The sequence below is a fragment of the Cyanistes caeruleus genome, chromosome 9 (assembly GCF_971803275.1).
Source record: "Cyanistes caeruleus chromosome 9, bCyaCae1.hap1.1, whole genome shotgun sequence".
In the NCBI taxonomy this organism is placed as follows: domain Eukaryota; kingdom Metazoa; phylum Chordata; class Aves; order Passeriformes; family Paridae; genus Cyanistes; species Cyanistes caeruleus.
In genome coordinates, this window is record NC_141709.1 from 8,585,981 (window position 1) to 8,592,057 (window position 6,077).

Below are 6,077 nucleotides of genomic sequence, written 5' to 3' on the forward strand. Positions count from 1 at the left end.
GAAGAGAAGGCTTAGGGTGATCTTATCCATGTCTATAAATACCAGAAGGGAGGGCACAAAGAAGAGGGAGCCAGGCTCTTCTCAGTGGGCCCAGTGACATGACCGGAGTGAGCGGTCACAAACTGAAATACAGGAGATCCCCTCTAATCTCCAGGAAACACTTTTTTATTTTGAGAGTGACCACAAACTGGCACAGGTTGCCCAGGGTGGTTGTGAAGTCTTCTTCCTTAAGCTATTGGAAAACTGCTGAGACACAGTCTTCCTTTTCATACTTGTTCACAAACTAAAAGAAAAGAAAATGCAAAAAAGTCCTATTTGCTAACACGTTAGAAAACAGTAAAACTCTGGTAATTTTTTTAATATATCTTTTATTTCCATTGATACTTGTTTCAGAAGTATATTGGTTTGGTACATTATTACCAAATTAAATACTTTTATTACTCATTCCAGAAAAGAAGGTGCAACTTCAATTACATATTATGTTTTTCTTATAGAGTTTAGCAATATGACAAAGTAGATAATGTACACTTCTTTGCTTAAAACTTCAGTAACTGAAATTTTCATGAATAAGAAAGCTTACAAAGTTCTATTATAATACATTCTATCAATGCCTTTTACTGAGAAAATTTAATTAAAGTCAGTAAACTCATAGAAAGAATAAATTGAAATACGTCTGTTCTGTGCAATTAGCAAAGTCCTTTCCAAAAAAAACAAAACCCAAGCACCCACAAACCACCAGTACAAAAGGTGTTTGTAGTGACAGCTGACAAATGATTGTGAACAGCATTCTACCTGGGCCAAATCAAGTGTCTTGTAAAGCATCAGGATTATCTAATTCCTTACAGAAGTGGCTATGTCATGATAACATTTTATGAGGTATTTAATGAACATTTATAAAGCTGGGAAAGAAGGACAAAGAGTAAAAACTCACAAAAGTAAATAGTTTACATCTCCTCTTATTTTATATCTATTTCCTGGCCTGGGAAAATTTTTCTTTCCAAAGCTGCATGATGCACAGTACATAGCAAAACTCTTTGGAGCATTAAAAATTTGTCACACTTATAAAGCAGAAGTAGCATGTGCCCACAGCCAAGACTGACATTTAATAGTGACAAACTGGTCTCCATGTCCAGACCTGTTGATCATGATGAATAAAGGCTGCTGGTGTAGAGGTTACAGATTGACCTGGATGGACAGATGAAGGGGTAAGCACAGGGGCACCTACTGGGACTGTGTAGAACTGTAGTTAGAGACAGCCTCTGTGCCTGCTGTCCTCCAGAAGAGAAAAACACTCCCACCCAACTTGGCATCATCTGTGAATTACTGAGGGTGCACTCAATCCCCTTGTCCAGATCACTGATAAAGATACTAAACAGGACTGGGCCCAAGACTGAGCCTTGGGGATCAGCTGGATGAACTCCACTTCCCACCACTCTGGGCCCTGCCATCACCCAGTTTATCACCAGCAAACAATGCACCTATCCAAGCCATGAGCAGACAGTTTCTTCAGGAGAATGACGTGTGACGCAGTGCAAACAGGATCAGGGAGCTGCCTAGGAAGAGTCTCAGGTGAATCCAGGAGAATACAGTACAGGACTGCTCAGCTTTCAAATCAATCTTGCTTAAAGAATTCTACAAAACTGTAACAAAACAAACACAGACACAAAAACCCCAAACAAATAATGAAAAAAAACCAAACAAACAGGCAGAAAATAAAAAAACCTAAAAAATCAGGTTGAAGGTTTTTATTAACTTAAAAAAAAATCAAAACAAACAAAAAGTCACATTTCTAAAGGCTGCTTTCCCAGCCTCTTCTCTCTGCTGGGAGGACAACCTGAAGTGGAGCCAGCTGGAAGCAGGTGGGACAGGACAGAACCTGGGCTATTCTCACAGGCCAGCCCTGTGGCTCCCCCATTGCCAAAACCTGGACACATAAACTAAACACAGGTAAGCACATGTGTATAGACATAGCAAAAATATATTTGTCTTAAAAAATATTAGTCTTGGCCACACATTTATACCACTGGAAAGAACATAGTCACTCCTTTCAGTTTTCTTTTCAATCACTACAAATGTTTAGAAAATATAGGAGTGCAAAAAATGGAAATATCCAAGATCAATATGAAAACAAATAACAAAGATTCCATTTTGAAACTTTGCATTGGACATCCTTTGCAGAAATTTACTCAGAACTTTAAGATTTACAAAAAAGATCAAGAGTATTGGAGTCAAATGGCTTCTGTGTTAGTACAACACAATCCATGGAGACTTCAGCTGGCTGCCTTGATTTCTCAAATATGATGGAGGGAACATCTGAGCAGCTACAGCTCCCAGTTCTCTCAGGGACCTGCCATGCATCTGGGTGGGTCCCATGGCCTTGTGCATGCTCAGGTTCCTCAGGTGGTCTTAAACCTGACCTTCTGCTACAAGGGGCTGGAATTAAGTCTGCCAGCCCAATAACCTGAGAGATGTGGGAATAGTGACTGGCAGTAAAAATTGAGACCAACAATTGTTGAGTACCTCAGCCTCCTCCTTGTCTGTTGTCACTAGTCCTGTCTGGCTTGTGGGGGTAGGGGGGAAATAGGGGAGGTGTGATAGGTTTCTTTTTATCTTTCTTTTCCCACTGAAGTACCTCTAGGTGCCCTTATTATTATTTTTAAAGGCTTTTCCAAATGCAGCTTCAGCTGAACCTTAGCTATACTGATCTCATCCTCACACACCAATGTGTTATCTCTCTATCTTTCCCATGATGTGTGCCACTACATATTGCCTGCATATGACCTTCTTGCATCACATATATTAACTTTCAATAACCCTCTTGCTTTAACTTTCTTTCAAAAACCACTTTGCGTTACATATGTTGTATGCATATTATTTTCTTGCATTTTAAACAAGGAGATCCTTACACTGCCAAGCTGGTCTCCTGCATTCCTTGTTTGACTTCTTACAAGTGGCAATTGTGAGCCCTTGTTCTCTAAGAAGAATGTCTTCAAATAGGTGCCAGCTCTGTTCAGCTCCATTATCCCTGAGGACAGTTTCCAAGGCATCCTATCCACTACTTCCTTAAAGAACTGAAAGTTTGCTCTCCTAAAATTTAGGGTCCTCATCGCAGCCAGACTCTCAAGTGCCCCTGCAAATAAAAGTCAATATATAGACAAATGTTGACAGAAGCCATTTTGAATGAATACAGGAAAAAAAAAAAAAAAAGAGCAGTTCTCATGCCAAGGATGAAAGCCCAGCACTCAGAATTCACAGCTGGCACTCACTCCCAAGTGCTGCAGCAATACTGAGTCCCAAGGCACAGGAAACTGCCTTTGCCATTGCACCCTTTGCACTCTCCTGAAAAAGCAAGCACTGGCACACTGCTGCTGTCCTTCCCTACCCATGGATTTCAGCACAGACCTTCTTGCTTCTCATGTTGTGCATTCCCATTTGTAGACTGCAAAGGCAGTGTGATCAGGAGATGGTTCTTTGTTTGCAGGACTTTGAACACACCTCCAATACCTGCTCTGTTTATGTGGCTGTAAAATGGAATTGTTTCTAAAACTTCCGAGCAAGTGTGCCACAAGGCTTAAATAGTAATTCTGCATTAAGTACTTTTCCTTCTCCAAAGGAGCGGTGCCTTCCATTGTCCGTGGAAGATCAGAGATTTTTCCCATCCTTTCATCACAGGACAGGAAATGCAAGGAGCGGGCAGGACCCGGTGTGTGCCGGCAGCGACCGCCCGGTGTCCCCCTTGTACCGCAGAGCGCTTGGAGCGCCTCCGGCCCTGCTGCTGCTGCTGCTGCTCGTGGGACTTCACCGTGAGCCCGAGGGATCGCCGCTGGAATTGGCCCCGCGGCATCGCCCGCTGGGAATTCACACCTGAGCGATCACTTGCCTGGGAATTCACACCTGAGGGAGCGATCACCGCCTGCCAGAACGTCACCGTAGTCATCTTACCACGGGAGAAGTCTGCAGAGGAACAGCAAGCTACAGCTTAAAGATCTGTGCCGTAAATTATTCCGTGGTAATTCCTCACCTGCTGGGCACAAAAAGAGATTTAGCAGCTGCTTCTTCCTCAGCAGAGGAGTGTCCTGCGTGTTTCAGTTCAAGGACCCAAAGCACCATTTCGTAAAGGTGAAAAGCCAAAAAGCACAAGCTCTCTGCAGTGAAGCTTCCCTCCCAGAGCTGCTGTGCACTGCTCACACAGTGCAGAGGAGGCACCAGAGGGTGCAATCGCTGTCTGCTGATGAGTCCTGCCTCAGAGGAATCAGCAGAGAGCTAGAGACTAGGAATGATTATCAGGCTCCCTGGTTTCTCTTCTTTCTTGCATATTGGACTAGTGAAAGGGCTGTGGTATTGAAATGAAATCATTCTTTGTGACAGCTTCCTCTAAACTTTACTCTCCACTTAAGATTCTTCTGCATCCTGGAAAAGACCTGATTCCCCTTTGCTTTGTGTTCATCTTCTGCTACACCTTGGCTGGTAACAAAAGAATTACTGAACTGCTGCTTTGGAGTGGAGAGAGAAATCACTACTGCAGCTGAACATGAGCCAGCACGGTGCCCAGGTATGCGAGAAGGTCAAGGGCAGCCTGGCCTCTACCAGACATAGTGTGGCCAGTAGGATCAGGGCACCGACTGTCCCCCTGTTCTGGGCACTGCTTAGGCCAAACCTCGAATCCTCCGGTTATTTGTGGGATCCTGATGACAAAAAAAGACATTGAGGGACTGGAGTGTGTCCACAAAAGGCAACAGATCTAGGGAAGGAGCTGGAGAAGGAGCAGCTGAGGGAGCTGGAGGTGCTCAGTCTGGAGAAAAGGAGGCTCAGGGAGGACTTCTGGCTCTGCACAACAGGAGGGTGTGGCCAGGTGATGACTGGACTCTTCTCTCAGGTAACAAGTAACAGACAAGAGGAAATTGCCTCATGTTGCACCTGTGGAGGTTTATTATGGAACCATTGAATAGGCTGAGTTAGAAGGAACCCACCAGGATCATCCAGTCCAGCTCCTGGCCTGGTACGTGACAGCCCAATAATACAATCACATGGGCTCAGCATTGTCCAAATATTTCTTGAACTCAGATAGGCTTGGTGCTGTGACCAATTCCCTGGGGAAGTCTGTTCCAGCGCTCAAGCACCCTGCAGGGAAAAAAGCTTTTCCTGATATCTAGCCTAAACCTCCCCTGACTTAGCTCAGGGAGCCAGATTATGCTGAACCACTGCTTTGGGGCTCTTGATTAATGCCTATTAACACTATCATTATTGATTATTTGTCAGAGGCTAAGACAGCAATAAATCATAAACTTTCAGACCGAGTTTGCGCTCTGCAGAACAATCCTTTAGCAAGACACAGTCTATAAGCACCTGGTTTGAAACACTACTCTGAAATACAGGCAGCCCACTTTCTCCACAGCTCTCAGTCCCTTGAAACGAAGTGCTCCAGAGTTCCTTGAGTCACCTGGTCAGGATTTTGCCCACTCGCAAAAGCACTTGCCTGTGACCTCTGTGTATGAGCAGCAGACGTGATGAGCTGATTGCTCCAGCAACACCATCCGGGAAAGCCTTTTTTCACCTCTAGATCACCCTCTTTACTTGTCAAACATCGTCCTCATCAGAGCAGAATCTACTGCTCCCTGTGCTTTGGCGACCTTGCCGGCTTCGAGCCTTCCCCACTACTGCTCCCTCCCACAGCCCTGCTCGCAGCCCCCTCAGGCCGCTCCTTCCCCTGTCCCGCCCGCCAGCGGTACCACGGACAGGAACACCCCTGCGGCAGAGCCGCCACTTCGGCTAAACCACAACAAAGGCTCCAGAGCTTCCCAGCTTCACACTTACAGAACTTCAAGATGCTGTCATTAAAACGGACCCTTTTCCACCGATGCAAACAACTCGCACACGGCGGGGGGATGGGGGGGGGCCGAGGCCGTGCCGGCCGTGGGAGAGCCCCGGGCCGGGGCGGCGGTCCGAGTGGCGCCGAGTCCAGCCGAATGACGCCGAGTCCAGCCGAGTGACACCGAGAGTAATCGAGTGACGCCGAGTGACGCCGAGAGTAATCGAGTGACGCCGAGCTGCTCCGAGCGGTGTGTGGTGGTCGCGGC

General features: G+C 45.8%; 1 protein-coding gene and 1 long non-coding RNA gene across 2 annotated transcripts in view; both read right to left on the bottom strand.

The window, feature by feature from the left end:
• BRINP3 (BMP/retinoic acid inducible neural specific 3) overlaps nt 1-6,077 on the bottom strand; it is a 662,162-nt gene that overhangs the window by 475,747 nt on the left and 180,338 nt on the right. The gene's annotated exons all lie outside the window — the stretch shown is intronic.
• Nucleotides 1,731-5,960, bottom strand: LOC147651491 (uncharacterized). The gene is made up of 2 exons (XR_015274110.1): nt 5,815-5,960; nt 1,731-3,954 (listed from the first exon to the last, which is right to left on the bottom strand). It is a non-coding gene; the product is annotated as an uncharacterized LOC147651491 (long non-coding RNA).